The sequence below is a fragment of the Rousettus aegyptiacus genome, unplaced genomic scaffold (genome assembly GCF_014176215.1).
Source record: "Rousettus aegyptiacus isolate mRouAeg1 unplaced genomic scaffold, mRouAeg1.p scaffold_m13_p_3, whole genome shotgun sequence".
NCBI lineage: Eukaryota > Metazoa > Chordata > Mammalia > Chiroptera > Pteropodidae > Rousettus > Rousettus aegyptiacus.
This window is the reverse complement of record NW_023416306.1, coordinates 63,803,549-63,818,567: the sequence shown is the minus strand read 5'-3', so window position 1 is coordinate 63,818,567 and position 15,019 is coordinate 63,803,549. Positions and strand designations below refer to the sequence as shown.

Sequence of the window (15,019 nt, the reverse complement as noted above, 5' to 3'; positions counted from 1 at the left end):
GGTTATGGAGTAGGCTTCTGAAAATTAAAATTTACAAAAACTAAATAAATTTTCTCAAACTGCAAAACATTATATGGAGGTTAGGACCTCCTAGGGTGTCTTATATTTCTCAAAATCCTATTACACTTGACCTAAATCATTTTAAAGAAACAAATCATTTAATAATCACTTTTCTCACTTCTATTTGTCAGCAATAGATAGCATGGAAGACGTGAGTTCCATTATAAAAAGTAGTTTGTATATGTTGATTGTAATATATTTTTTCTTTATGTTTTATTTCTCTTGCAAGTCTTATGTCATTTTTAATGTTTGCTATGTTGCTTTAGAATTATTGAATTTTAACATCTAGGAAGAACCTTAGAAGTCATCTGATAAAAGTGGTTTAGGGTTTGGACCGTACACATGGGTTACTTGGAGTCAAATTCCAGCCCTATTTCTAGTTGTGTGTTCTTGGGTAAATTACTTAACTTCCTCAGTTTCCATATATTTAAAATGATAGAATTATTGCAAGAGTTAAATTATTTAATGCACATAAAGCATTAGAATGCTCCCTAGCTCACAATACGTACTCAATACTTGTTACCTGTTGTCACTATTATTACTAATCCAGTCTTCTCCTGGGAATCATAAGGTTCAGTCAATAACTTGCTGAAGAAAATCAACTAGTATGTAGGAGAAATAATACTAGGACCTATGTCTCCTTTCTCAAAGCCTTAGCTCAGTGCCACAGTGTGTCCTTTCCTAGCAGTGTTTCTAAAGTTCCTTCACATACTCCTTAGGCACTAAGGTGACAAAGACATCCATAGCTAAGCAAAATGTGGTTTGATAGGATTTAGTTCCTGGTTTTACTTCCTCACAGCTTTCTTGGGCTGTTTGGCTCAGAAATATTGCTTGTTCAGATCCCTATCACTTTTTGGCCGCAAAACATTTTCATTAGTATTAGTGTGAACCCTAATTCTATACCTGTTCCTTCCATCTCTATTTATTCCCTGACCTTGCTGTCACATTTCAAGGAGTCTTAGCATTTTAGAGAAAATCTTCTTAACTCTCCTTATATCTTGATTCTGATTCCTATATCTTTGAGTCTCTTTCAGTTTGTCAGGGCCCAAATTTATACTTGTTAATGAATGTATCCTGTATCCAGTAGTTTTATATCAGTACTTTTCTCTGCTGGCTTTCAAAACCTTCCCTGATGTGACTCCACAATACCTAACCAAACCAATACCCTATCACTTTCCAGTCCTTTCTTCTACTACAGCTGGCCTGGTCTCCACTAAAGTTTTGTAATTTTCACCTCCGAACCTCATTTTATTTGTGCTTAACACACACACACACACACACACACACACACACACACACACACCCCGATAAAGTATATTTATGTAAAGATCTTTTAAAATTAAGGACTAAAATACCAAATATTCTCCTACAAAAACCTTGTGAAGAGGCTCAAATTTTCATGTATCCTTTTGATATGACTAATATGGAGACATGCCTCTTTTAGTATTCATTTTACATGTAGGAAATATTAGTATTCTAGAAAACATCAGTGCTCTATGAGTTAAGTAATGAGCACTGACAGAAAAGAAAAGCTTTTCTTTTATTGTTTGCACAAGGAATCTAGAAATATCAGCACAAGAAAAAAAGAAATTTCACAGGAAATTGTGTCAAAATAATTCAAGGAAATGTCTATTCATTACTCAAACAGCTTAAACAGTCTGTAACACCATTCATGTATGTTACATCTTCCAACTCATATTTATAAAAACTGACATTTCAAACAACTATATTTCCTAATTTTTCATACCAGAATGACAGTGACCAAAGGAACAGAACATTATTTCTATTAAACAGTATTCTCAGCCTTAAAATGCACATAAATATGCAGAGGAATAGATTTTCCATGTTGTCACATCAACATGAAGGGTTAAAGATGTTGGTGTGAAATGGAAATAAAGAACAGCTCTGACTATTCTGTGTGTTTCTTCTTGGTGCCAGTTACACTTCCTCATAGATGTCTGGCTGTCACATGACTGGGCTTGACTTTGGGTGGTTCATTCTTATCTAATTATAAAATACATTTAAGATACAGAGAGAGATGCCTATTGAATTTTAAAATAAAAACATTAGGTCTGTTTTTTTCATTGTAACCTATGAATTTCGACATCCAGAAGTTAAAGTTAATTCTTTTATCAGTTTTGTTTTCTTCTAACGTACTCACTTACTGAAAGTTCCCATGTGTAGGTGCATCTATATCAATCCATAGCAAAGTAAGCCCAGGAGGGAATTGCAAAACTTTATACCATGAGCAAGTTTTAGTGTTCTTTTGATATTCTATGTTTTACAAAGTCAAGTGGACATTATTTCTCCATTTTGTTTCATTCAAAACAAACAAAAACCTATGATGAAAAGCATATTCTCTGATGCCTTTTATATGGTCTATCTCTATATTTCTTTGGGTATTTATTTTGATAGATTTTTCAAATACGGACAGCCTAAGAAAGAGAAAACTAGAGCCAAAAATACTGTTAGTCTATGTAAATGAAATAAATATAATAGCCTATAAAAATATATGTGGAGAGAGAGAATGAGCCTGGGGAGAGGTAAGTGATAAGGAGATTGAAACTGATTTCTTCCCACGCCATAAATAGTAACTTTTAAAATCTTGTCTTAGGGTTAACACAGAATGGTAAATAAGAATGGATAGTGTGTGTGTGTGTGTGTGTGTGTGTGTGTGTGTGTGTAATTGAATAATAAAAGTGTCTCAGCACAAAATCAAAATATTTTAATTTGATTAGACACTGATGGTATATATTTGATTCAACTTGATTTCAGCAAGTAATTAACTGAATTATAGCCTATACTTAATGCCAAAGACTAAAAATTTGAGCCTAACTAAAGTAACAGTGTTCATAATTAATGTCGAAGAGAGTAACATATTGCAGAAAGACTGACATTCGGGAAACCTGTTCTCTAATCCTATTAATCTTAGAAACGTTACCTAAATTCCTATTGCTTCTGTTTTGCCCCTTAAAATGAGAATTAATTTATGTCCTCTTTATCTCCTGGTTACAATGATAAATATGTAAAAGTGAATTGAGCTTTTCGTGATAAAAGGTACTATAAAAATCCAAGGTGTTTTTATTATTATATCAATCAAACAGGATCTCAGACTAAGTTGATTTTGAAGACCCACAACTTTTTATGGGTGAATCATGGAATTGTTTTGGGAAAGATATTGAAGCCACATAATAGAGCAGACAGAAGATTTTATGTCTTTTGGGACCTTTTGAACTTGGTTACAATTAGAAATGTGAGAAGATATTTATCATGAGATTTGTCAGGATGTTAACAAGAGCAAATGAAAATAGTTAAGAGATAGCATATGAAAGCAGAAATCTAATTAGGCTTCATCAAATAAATGTGCTAAGTCATCATTTTTGTTCTCATAATTGTAGTTACCGTGTAACTACTGCTTCATCCATGCCAGGAAGTTTGATTATTTTATACTCACGATTACATTTAATCTCTAGTGATCCTAAATTAAGCATTATTATCACCCTTTTATAGATCAAAAATTAAAGCTTAGATAAAGTAACTTGTTTAAGGCCCCAAAGTGATGGAGCTAGGTTCAAATCTGGATGTATAAAATCCCAAGCTCCTCTAACAATTTGCGAAACTAGCTCCTGATAGAGTAACACTATAGTTTTGATTTAAAGAACTAACTTTTGACAAGCTATACTATTAAAAAACTTGTAAAGAGATACTGTACAAAACTTTAGAAAGGTAAATGATAACAAAATCTAGACACATTGAAGATGTTTTATACAACACATCAATTTGAGTTGAACCTCCCAATTTTCCCTTTTACTAGGATTTCCTAAAAAGTAATGTGATTTCTTTTAAGCATTTATTCTCTAATTACGTTATTCTGGAACATGATAGATGCCCAAAAGATGCTTGAATCGAACTGAAATTAATCTTTTGTCAAAGATCAGGAATGAATAGAAATAGGAGCTGATTATATATCCCTCCTTTGACCTTCACCTGAAGATAAATGTCATATTTGGAAGGACACATTATAATCGTCTGATTTTTTTTGTAATAAAATTACCATTAGTTTTATACAAAAATATCACAAATTTTAGATATTTCCAAATATAAATTCTTTATTTATCATCGATTGTTGGCCTTACAAATCTATTGTCCCATTTCCAGAGAGGAATTAATAATGGAGAATCCTTTTAAAAATAAATTTTGTATTTTTGTTTTTATCATTTTTCATCATCCATAATAAATTGGTATGCCTTTAGCAATCAAATATATCATTTATTTGTGTCAAAAATTAGACTGGAGTAGTTTTTATAATAATTTCATGTTAAAAAATTTTCTGTTTAATAATAAGATTTTTATTTTTAAAATGATTATTTAGTTTTGAGATGTTTAAATTTATAAAAAAAATTTCACATTTTAAACTTAATGAGAGTGTATCTTTTAATCCTGATGCAAATTCTCAATATCTTTAAAAAGTCTTACCTGTTTTGATAAAGAATAGTTTAAGCTATTCATTATATGCAAATTTTCCATTTATTTAAGAAAAACAAAAATAAAAATCATAGCTTAAGAGACTCATTACAGTTGGCAATTCAAACTTGTTTATTTGTAATGAGCAGAAAAATATTATCTGATTCTCTGAAAGTAATATAATAATGCCTAAAAGATTGCAATTCACTAAAAGAATACTTCTTCAAATGCTTGTATAGTAGCCATTATTTAAACCAATAAGAAAACATTACTGCAAGTGGTGCTATAAAAGGGAAAAGTTAACTTACATAAACATAAATTTCTCTCATTAAAGAATACATACAGCACTCATTCATACATACTCTTGAATAAAAAACAAAACAAAACAAAACACCTGTTCTCTGTTACAAGATATGATGTAATTTTGCATAAAGTATTAAACATAAATGTGTTTGAGATTTTATGACTTATTTTGTTTACCTCCCTATGTGTAATCAGATAACTTCAAAGTTTAAAATAATTGTTTTTTAATATAGCTGTACAGTTTAACAACTACTGAAATGTACACTAGTATGTTAATTTTTTTCTCCTCTTTTCCCTACAAATTCATTTTTAATTCATTCTCGTCCCACTGTGATTCAAGCAGCCTTACTATTGTTAATTAAGTGCACTCTAACATTGATCAAAATTTGGGGGTTAAGCAAAGTAAAAGCTGACTGATTTTCAAAAGCTGCATTAACTATGTGTTATCAGCTGAAGGTGTCTTTTTAGAAATGTTGCTAAAACTTAAAATATAAATGCTGTTGTAGAAAATGCAACGTATCCTCTCATACACTCTCATAAATGCACACCAGTGAATTTACAATCTACTCAACTACACAAAGAACAGGGTACAGTGCAAAGTCATTAGTGGATCAAGACAAGGTCACTGGCTATTGTGGTCATTATGCATTTAAAACTTTTTGTGAAACATTCAGATAATGCATAGAATTTTATGCCTCATATACATAAAAGCAGATAGAAGAGTGTGATATAAAATGTGCTGTAAGCTAAGCAGATTCTTTACTGTGGTTAACAACTTAGGCTATTCTAAAAATCACCATAAATCTCTCTGGTGGGATCTATAAGTTCAACTAAAAAAAAAAAGGTCAATTTCTCTGTATCTTGTTGATCTGATTTTCTTACAACAAAAGGAAAACTTTAGAGTCCATCTGGAATCAGTTTATAATACTTTATAGTCAGAGAGCTTCCTCTACCCCATGCTCTGATACAGAATTCTAATTCCTGTCAAATTGGTTTAAATCGTTCCTTAATAACTATTACACCAAACTTTCACACAACTTTATACTTTTCAAATTGTTTATGCATCATAGATAGGTATCTACGACTAGGAAACGTGGTGTGTCCCTTTCCTACTCCTCACAGCTTCTTCGCCTCCCCAAATAATTTGTAAAACCTATGGGCTTTTTCTCTCACGCTCCACTCCCCCCGCCCCCCATTAAAAAAAAATATCCCATTCCAGGCGCCCCCTCTCTGCCTGCCGAAAGCATTTTAATGACAGTTTACTTTAGCGGTCTATCAGCAGACTGCTGCTTCTGCCTCCTGAATTTCAATTTCTTAATTTACAGCCCAGATAAAACAGAATGGAGCAGGATCTGGGCTGCTCTCTACATTGGGTTGGCCTTATCAAGCGTGAAGTTTGGCGCATTGCAAACCTATTCAAGTGATTATCTGTTGAGGACCTCTTGAGCCATCTCCATCTCTGCAGCGGGCTGATAAGACAGCTGTTTCTCTAGCCGCTGTCTCCCCGGGCCTCAGTCTTCTTCTGATACAAACTCCGCCTTTGTCACCATGCCCCTGTGTGGTTACTTGCTCTATGGGGCAAGGGTTTGATCTTAACACACGTGGGGGAAAAGTGAATGTGTGAGGGAGCGGGGGAGGAGGGAAAAAGGGTTAGAAACCGGAGGAAGATGGGGGCAGGGCTGCGTGTCTAGTGCAGTTGATAGCTCTGATTGACTGGTTTCCCAGCCTGGCTTTATTATTTCAAATTAGAAGTGCATCGCACACATGTGAAAACATAAATCTTCTATGTAAGAAAGCGCCTCTGAGCATCGGAAGCAGAAAAACCGTTTCTTCCCAGGTCCCGGTAAAGGGGCCAGCGAAATGACTGATTGCCACCAGCTGAGACAGATGGTTTCCTTTAACTTTGGAAACTGCTATTTTTAATTACTTGTATTAATTTTACATGAGATGTATGGGCTCCAGGAGGAAGCTTAGAGAAGGCTGTTAGCATCCCTGGGAAGGAAAAAAAAGAAAGAAAAAAGAAAAAAACGGACACAAAGCTCTGATCTGCCCTTTCTCACCTCCAGTTTTTCTTACCTCACCCTTGTCTGGGCGCCTAGATCTCGCTTTATATGCTCAGGAAAGACGTTGAGTTTATCTGACTAAAAGTTGCTACTGAGTAAAAAAGGGGAGGAAAAAAATCTGAGGGAATATTTAGGAACGTTTACATATATAATCGTTGACCCGAAGCTGCAAATATATTTTCTGAGACACTCTGGGGCACGTGCAACAGTTCTTAGTCTGAATATCTGCGGGCAAATCACCTAAAGGAGAATGAACCTCAAACAAATTTTGTCCAGAAAAAAAGGTGGGGGCGGGGGTGGTGGTGGAGATGAACAATCTAGGTTGGTCGCAGAGATTTACCGCAGAGATTTAGATTACATTTAATTTTTAAAAACATTCAACAGACAATTCACATGTCTTTAAGCGAAAACAGTAACCTCAGGATTTAGGGAGGAATTCTCGCTGCGTCTGCTCTTTTTAGTCTTTTATCTCAAACAGGAGTTTAAAGACAAAATGTAAAGAGAAAGTAAAGGATGTGTGTGATCCCGCTCACTGCCGCCCCTGGCACTGACCCTAATGGAAAGTGTTTGCAGTATAAAGGGTCCTTTGCAAAGTAGTCTCGGAGGTCACTCACCTTCGGATAAAAGGCTTTGCCTCTTTGCCAGGAGGTGGTGGGAGCCCAGAGAAGAATTGGGGGAGGGGAGTGAGGGTGGGCGGTAGGCGTTTTTGTTGCGATTCCCGCTGGGAATTTCAAGGATTAAAAACTCTAGACTAGCTTTAGCAGACTTTTGGATGACTACCTGGATTTGCATTTATTTTGCCTGACCACTGTGATAACAAGCAGGTTCACCAGGGCAAGGGAGTGTATGAAAAGAGGACAGTGGGAGGGTGCGCAGTGGGTTCGGTCGGGGCTCTAACCCTCTTGGCGGTTTGTCACGATGGCCGGGTCCTAGCAAAAGCTAGCCTAATTTAAAATAAACATATTCCTAGTGAGTATGACAGCCTCTTTAAAGCCTGTGGAACAGAACGTTCCGAAGAATTTCAGTTGCCGCGTCTCACAGGAAGAGACGAAAACACTATCAGACTTCGCAAACCTTTGTTCTGGGTCGGCTAGTCTCTGTCCATGGTGCTAATTCCTGACTCTTTCTCTTGCCCGGTTGCCACGTTCTAAACTCACGTTGGTGTCAATTTTCTATGTAACTTTTTTTCTGTTTTTTAAACTGTAGGAGGGAAGTTGACATACTTCTTTAAAAAAATAAAAGCGTAACCATTAAGCCATATAATATCATACAGGCATTAAACTATCACATTTCCAACAGTATGAACCACAGATCCCAACAAACAGCCCAACAAACTAACACACAGAATGATATTTTTATTCATCTGACAGGGTATAATGTGTTGAACTATCGCTCTAATCTAAACATTGTAACCTCATTTAACTAGATTATCTGATTTATTTACTTTAAAAAATAGTGGTTTACAGTGGCCTGTATCATAAAATGCTAAAATCATCAACATAGACCCAACTATTGCAAGGAGGTTATTTATCCTAAAAGACATTGTCCACCATAGCTCATGAGAGTATTCCTGTGAGTGACTGTTCCTTTATAAAGAGACATTAGTAAAATAATCAATTGAATTCATTACTTTTCGGCTTTGAGAACCATTCTTTTTGAAACTTTGTCCACATCAAACTTTTTCTCCAAGATCTTGATAACTCCCTAGATCTCTCCCTTCTCTGTTGCAGTTTAAAAAATTCCAAGAAATATCAGAGTTAATATGACAATCATAACTCATGTCTTTAAAATGCTTTTCTAATGCAAGTTATAATGCTGTGGATAATTCTTTACCTAACTATGAATGAAGAGGGATTGCAGTTGCTTAATGTGGTGTGTGATATTCACATATAGTCATTGTTAACTGCAAAATAGAATATGTTAATATTTCAGGCTACAAAAGCATGAATTTCACAGTGAAATCCACATTCAGGTAGCATTTGTTTTTAAGTGCCAGTATTTGTTTTTTATTTTTAAAAGTTTAAAAAACACATGTTACATATGGCATGTCTATCCACTTAAATGTTTCTAAATTTAAAAACATTTGCTTTATTGAGGAAGTAAACTATTATTTTAAGACATTTTAAATTTCTTAATTCAACTCCATTTTACCTACAGAGGGAAAAAAATGTTGAAAATGACATTTTGAAAAATATTTGCTCCTCTGCCCAAACTGAAAAAAGCATATACACCAAATCCACAGAATTTAGCATTTTGCATTTGAAAAGACAAGTTTACTATACTCCATGTAATTTCTTTAACTACATAACACCAATGCTAGATTTTCATCACTCCACACCACACTCAGCTTTCCATATGCACCCTCCCCCAATCTTTTAAGAAAATTTACCTCTGTAATCTATGAAATATTTCTTGTGGATACAAACATGTACCACAGAATAAAATTAAGTATTAGTTTCCACATAAGTTAGAAGACACTTATGTAATTGTAAATTAATGGTAAAGATTTTCTTCAAAGTAATAAGAGTATTACATGAACACATGTAACTGATTCCATCAAGTTAATACTTAGGAGCATGTTAACAAGAAGAAAAGACAAGTCACTTCATATATGTCTGATTAAACAGCACTATACTTTCACACAAATTATATTTATTACTTTATATGTTATTTCTCTGTATTGAGCAAGGAGTGAAGAGAGGGATTGAAAGAGGATGATGACAATCCCAATCTTCCAACTGTTTATTCATACAACGATTAATCTATTCTAGATGAGGTAGGGTCTTTCTTTTCCCTTTATTTGTCTGTCCCTCAGCTCACTGACTCCGTTTCTTCAAACTGCTTTTCATTCTTCCCCTGAGTTCCATGAGGTCTAGAGAATAGTTTTAAGTTGAAATTACGCCCCCCCCGGCCTATTGTTATATAAAAAATGGGGCAGAGATTAGGGCATGATAATTATAAATGCTAATTATAAAGTAACATATAGATTCAGGCCTTCTTTCCCAACTCCTAGTTATTATCATGCAAAGTAATACAACTCAGACATACAGGCTATGTGGAAGATAAACAGGTCTTCTTGTTCTTTGCCATTAATCATTTATCAACACTCAAGGACATTCTCAAGAAACTCTGATTTACTTCTTCCCTCACTTTACAGTTATTGTGCCTTATGACTCTCTGTCCTTTTCCCCTCCATCCTCCTTCAATCTCTTACCTGTGTCTCCTCTTCCCGGCATTCTCAAAGATAGCAACTAGTTGGAAATAAACAGGTAAGGGAATTCCTTTAGGAAAGGCTTGAGCTTCTGGAGATGATATTTTACATTGTGTAAGAAATGTAAGCACTGTCTATGAAGTTGAAGGTATGCTTCAAGATTAAAAAGAAATTCAAGCTGGGAAAGAACCTAAGTCAAGTGAATATTGTGTTATATAGCAAGTCAATTCAGAGGACCACGCTTTCACTTGAAGGAAGAAACAGATATCATGAATAGAACTGTCAGCCTCCTGAATGTTATTAAAATAGTGTTAATAACGTACTCTTCATCTATAAAGCAGAAGTGTTGAAAGCACTTGGTCTTCTGGTTAAACTTCCTAAATCCTCAGAGAAAGAACTCAGATAAAGGCTTGAGTCTCTTTACTGTCAGCAGTACATGTGTGATCCAAGAACTCAACCGCCAGCAAATGCAGAGGAGTGCCTTGTTCTAATTCTATATACAGTTGCTCATTTTGAGAGTCATCATAGACCTCAAAGTGAAGGACCTTAACTCAGTAGTTCTTCCTGGATAGGATGTTTATCCTATACTTTTTTATTCTAATATGAAGTGAAAGCTAATTCAAACCATGCAGCTTTATTTGAAAACATTTCTGACTTCATTCTTATCCTAAAAAGATGCTTTAAAAAATAAACGAGAGCTACAATATGCATATATTAAAACAGAGAAAGACATAAAATTGCCTAATGTTTAATATTGAATACTGGAACACGAATCGAAAAAAGCATGCCGGCAAGTAATGGATGTACCTTCATCCCTTTCACTCAGATCAAAGAGAGGGAGCTCTCAAGGACTCATACATACCGGACAGAGTTTAATGTTATAAAGAAACGTGCCATAGATGAGGCAGTGATGGCAAAGGAAACGAGTCTTTCAGAAGCAGAAATATTTAAGAGGAAAGGAGATCGTGCCATATCGCAAACTCTGATAGTACAGTTCCATCCCTCCCACGTTGCTCTCTCCCCATCTCTTTTTGCTTCTTGCATTTCCCTTCGCCGCCGGTGTTAAGTGTGTACCTCCCCGCACAACTTACCTTGAAACGGGACTCCATTGAGCTCTCGAGAGTGACACAAGCTCCTAACCAATCATATCACTCAGCCTCGCCTGAGCCGCCTCAATGGAAACGTCTAGACCAATCAGGATTGTGGGGAGATGAGCAAGTTGCGTTGTGGCGCGACTCGGCGTATACTTCCGCGCGTGCTGCCCGGGATAGGAGCCTGGCAGAGCAGCTGCACACACGGCAGTGCGGAGGCAGAGAAGGGGTTGGTGATACAGTGCTATAAATCTGTGGTCCAGTCCACCTCCTTTTTAAGACGTCCTCCCCCCTTATTTCTGTTCTCAGTTAGAGATGCAGCAGCTTACCCCTGTAGCGACCTACTAAAAAGCAACAAGGAGAAAGACATCGTCTTTTTGAAAAAACGTTCTTTCGTCTCTTTTCTTTGTTCCTTCGTTTGTTTTTCTTGCCCGTTTTTGTTTAGTTGAACGACAATCGGAGGGTAGTCTCTCCGTCTTTCTAAACTCTTTTTTAAGTTTCCCCTCCCCTTTCATATTTTTTTTTTTCGCCATTTCTTTTAGCGTTGGACTTTGGGGTCGAAAGCATTTCTTTTTATTTGCTTCTTTTAAGCCGAGCACAGTTTAGGTTTCGTGCTGTCTTAAGAGAACTATCCAGCAGCTTCTTGCTCATCTTTATTGGGAGAACTGCACCGTTACTTTAAAAAACACACATACATAAAAACCTTAAGGGAGAAAGGTAAGTTTCGGTTTGGTTTCTTTAATCATTAGTTTCAGCGATGCTCTGGCAAAACCAGAAAACCTGTAAGTGAGCGGAATATAGAATATGAAGTTAATTGCACATGTTTGTCTCATTTCAAAGCTACTGCTCTGCTTTTTTTTTTGTTTTTAATTCTAGAGAGCTAGACTAAAAGACATTGAACGCATGCTTGACGTAGTGAATATTTGCAGATGTCAGTGGCAGAAACTTAAGTGGGAAATGTGGCCAGGGTAGAGGAGGGGTACAACGGGAGTCTAAATGTTGAGTGAGCATCGGGATTGAGGTTGGAAGTTCATTTCGTGGGAAGAGAGGGATAACTTGGGTTTCGGGGGACGCATGCCTCTACTTTCGAAAAACAACCTACTGGAGAGGCTTTAGTGTGGTTAAAAGGAATTGGAAGCTTGGACTTACTGATTAGACCAGAGAAAACCCCAGACTTAATTGCATTAACGAGATAACATGTGTTGGGGAGATGGGATTGCCAGATGGAATTTAGATGCTGCACCAGGCAGCGAGTTGTAGTTGATTGAAAAAAAGTACATGCCGCCTGAGGGCTGGGACTGGGCTGGGGCTGGGGTGAGTAGAAGCTGTCAAAACTCGTCATTGCTACTAGGTGTGCGGGCTCTAATTCACGGGCGCAAATAACCGTGAATCTGTTTTAAAAGAAGATAGCCAATTTAGGGCCGAATTCTCAAGCCTGTGCCGGATATGAGATTCCCTTTGTTCAGAAAAGAGTAAATAAGATCCTTGGAGCTGTGTCTGTGGAGTGGCGGCTGCCTGGGAGCCTCGCAGTGGTGGGCTCAGGGAAGTAAATTCCAAGCCCTGTCCTTGGTCCTACGCGGCTGACTTAGCCTTCCAGGCGAGGGGAAAGTCCTCCGCAGCTGCGAGGCTTCGCAGCCACTCCAGGAACCAGCTCAGCTTCATAGCCCTCACGCCTTTCCCTACCCGCTCCCCACCCCCCCTCCCTTTCTCGAATAGCTATTGTTAAACTGAGGCGGGGAGAAAAATGGTTGGGGATGAGACGTTGGGGCAGACACATGCTTCATTTCAACTTTTGTGATTTCCCAAGGTTTAGGAGAAACCAGCTGGCTTTCTACTGTGAAAAAGAATCCAGGGTGGATGTGGGAAAGAGGGAGGGTGTTCGCAGGGCGGGGTGGGCGGGGAGGGCTGAGGCAGTGGTGGTGGCAGTGAAAGAGGTGCTTTTGCCTAAGAGAAGTTTAAATTATTGGCACGAGGGGGTGTGAGTGTGTGCGTTAGAGCGCTCATGTGGTTCTTGAGAGGGAGAGAATGGGGAAAAGGTACAAAAGCCCGCTGAGGTTGTTGATTTCTCGCTGCTCTCCACCCCACCCACCCTCCGGGTTCGAAAAGCCAACGCGCGGCCAGCCTACTCCGGACGCAACTCTGCCATCTCCGGGGCGGTGGGGTCTGAGGATGGCAAGGTGGCAGTGCCCACCACCGGAGCTCAGCGGCGAACAGGACCTCGCGTGGCCATTGTTGCTTAATTTATGCCCAGCACGTTGCTATGTACCCACCTATTTCACGTCTGTAAAGAATTAACATGAGACCTATACAACTGTGGCAAATTGGAGGTTGGATACGTTCCCCGTTTTCCATTTTCAAGTACGGGTTAGCGAAACTGATGTAGAGACTGGGTATTTTCTCTGGTAATTACCAGCTGGCCTTACTGTGGCAAGAGTAAGAGATATTCAACCATTTAGTATTTACTCTTAAACATTGAAGGGCCCAGATGGAGGTCTCTGTACTTTCTCCTCGAAATGCACGGGTTCTTGTCCCCCGCCCCTCCCATGTGTAAACACTCCTGTTGGTTAAGATTCTAAACCTTCAGCCCTTCCTCCTCACGCCCTTATTTATTATCCCATCCTCTGGGTGTTGGGAGTGTGAGGAAAATGGAGATGGTTTATTTTTTAGGCCTACTGTAATCTACAAGATGTAGGTTTAGAATTGGGGGGGGGGGGCACGGAGTACAGAGAAGACAATAGTAACCAAAGAAATTATTTTCCTAATTGGAAATCAGTTCCTAAAGGTCAGGGAATTGATATGCATGGTTTGGGGAATGGAAGAATGGGAAATCTGGGCTGGTAGGACTTCCTTGGTAAAATAGCTTCTTAAATGGGACATGTAAAAGATTTCTCAGAATCCAAATAAATAAGTCTGCAAAAAAGAGAAAATGTTGTGTTTAAAAGTCACCTTTTTGGAGATTTAAAAAAATTAACTATTTCTCTTAGTTATTGCTTTCATTCCCTGAAACTGCCTTACACTAGGCACTCCTGGGTTCCCCTTCTCTCTTGCAATCAAGTGCTTGGGCACCCTGCTTTATAAAGCTAATCTTATCTGGAGTTCTCTACAAAAAGCAACGTTTGCAGGTAGAAGTGATTTGGAAGACTTTGGGGGAACTGTTGAGAAAGAGGTTTCTCATAACTTAAAGTCAGCTTCAGGAAGTAGGGCGGAGGGCATTCTAAGAGTTTAGGCTTGGAGTGGTAAATCTGGAAGGCCCATTTTTGTCAAATGTTTGGAAACAGCATTTTTAGCAATCCTGCCTGCTTGGGATGGAAATATTATAATTAACTGTTTAGAGGGAGGTCAAAGGCACAGGCACTTTCTCCCAGGAACCCATACAAAGTCAATTAAGGTCATTTAACTGCAAATCAGATTTGGGGGTGACAACAGAAATGCTGATATAGAATCAATTAGCTATTTCTTATGTCCCCAGTCTTGGTTCCCCAAATTGAAGGATGGTCTGTCTCCATTTCGATCGTGGTTGAGCCTCTTACTTTACTATGTCTGATTTGACAAGAGGGCGGTTTTGCCTCCCCAGCCCCTAACCTGGGTTAGAGGAGTCCTTCCCTCTTTCTACCCCAGCTCTGCCAATCGCGAGGGGGTGGGGAGTGCTGGGTGCCCTTAGCGGACCTTGCTGCATCAAACCCGCATCATGCCCTTGAAGCTGTAACCTCAGTCACGTTCTTGCTGCGACTCAGTCGCCCACTGCTCAGTTTCTCTCTTCCAGCGATTTCAGGTAGGTATGACAGGTGTATTTTTATAATGTAGTTTTATTATTATTATTATTTTTA

At 37.9% G+C, this 15,019-nt stretch overlaps 1 protein-coding gene across 17 annotated transcripts in view; it reads left to right on the top strand.

Annotated features, from left to right (window-relative positions):
* The window catches only part of ELAVL2 (ELAV like RNA binding protein 2), a 150,780-nt gene that overhangs the window by 11,782 nt on the left and 123,979 nt on the right, over nucleotides 1–15,019 (top strand). For 10 of the 17 annotated variants that reach the window (XM_036239019.1, XM_036239016.1, XM_016155713.2 and 7 more), the window contains exon 1: nucleotides 11,368–11,909. The exons of the other annotated variants lie outside the window; for them this stretch is intronic. The gene's annotated coding sequence lies outside the window, so the exon portion shown is untranslated. Of the gene's footprint in view, nucleotides 1–11,367; nucleotides 11,910–15,019 lie in introns of those variants that run through there. 17 annotated transcript variants of the gene reach the window in all.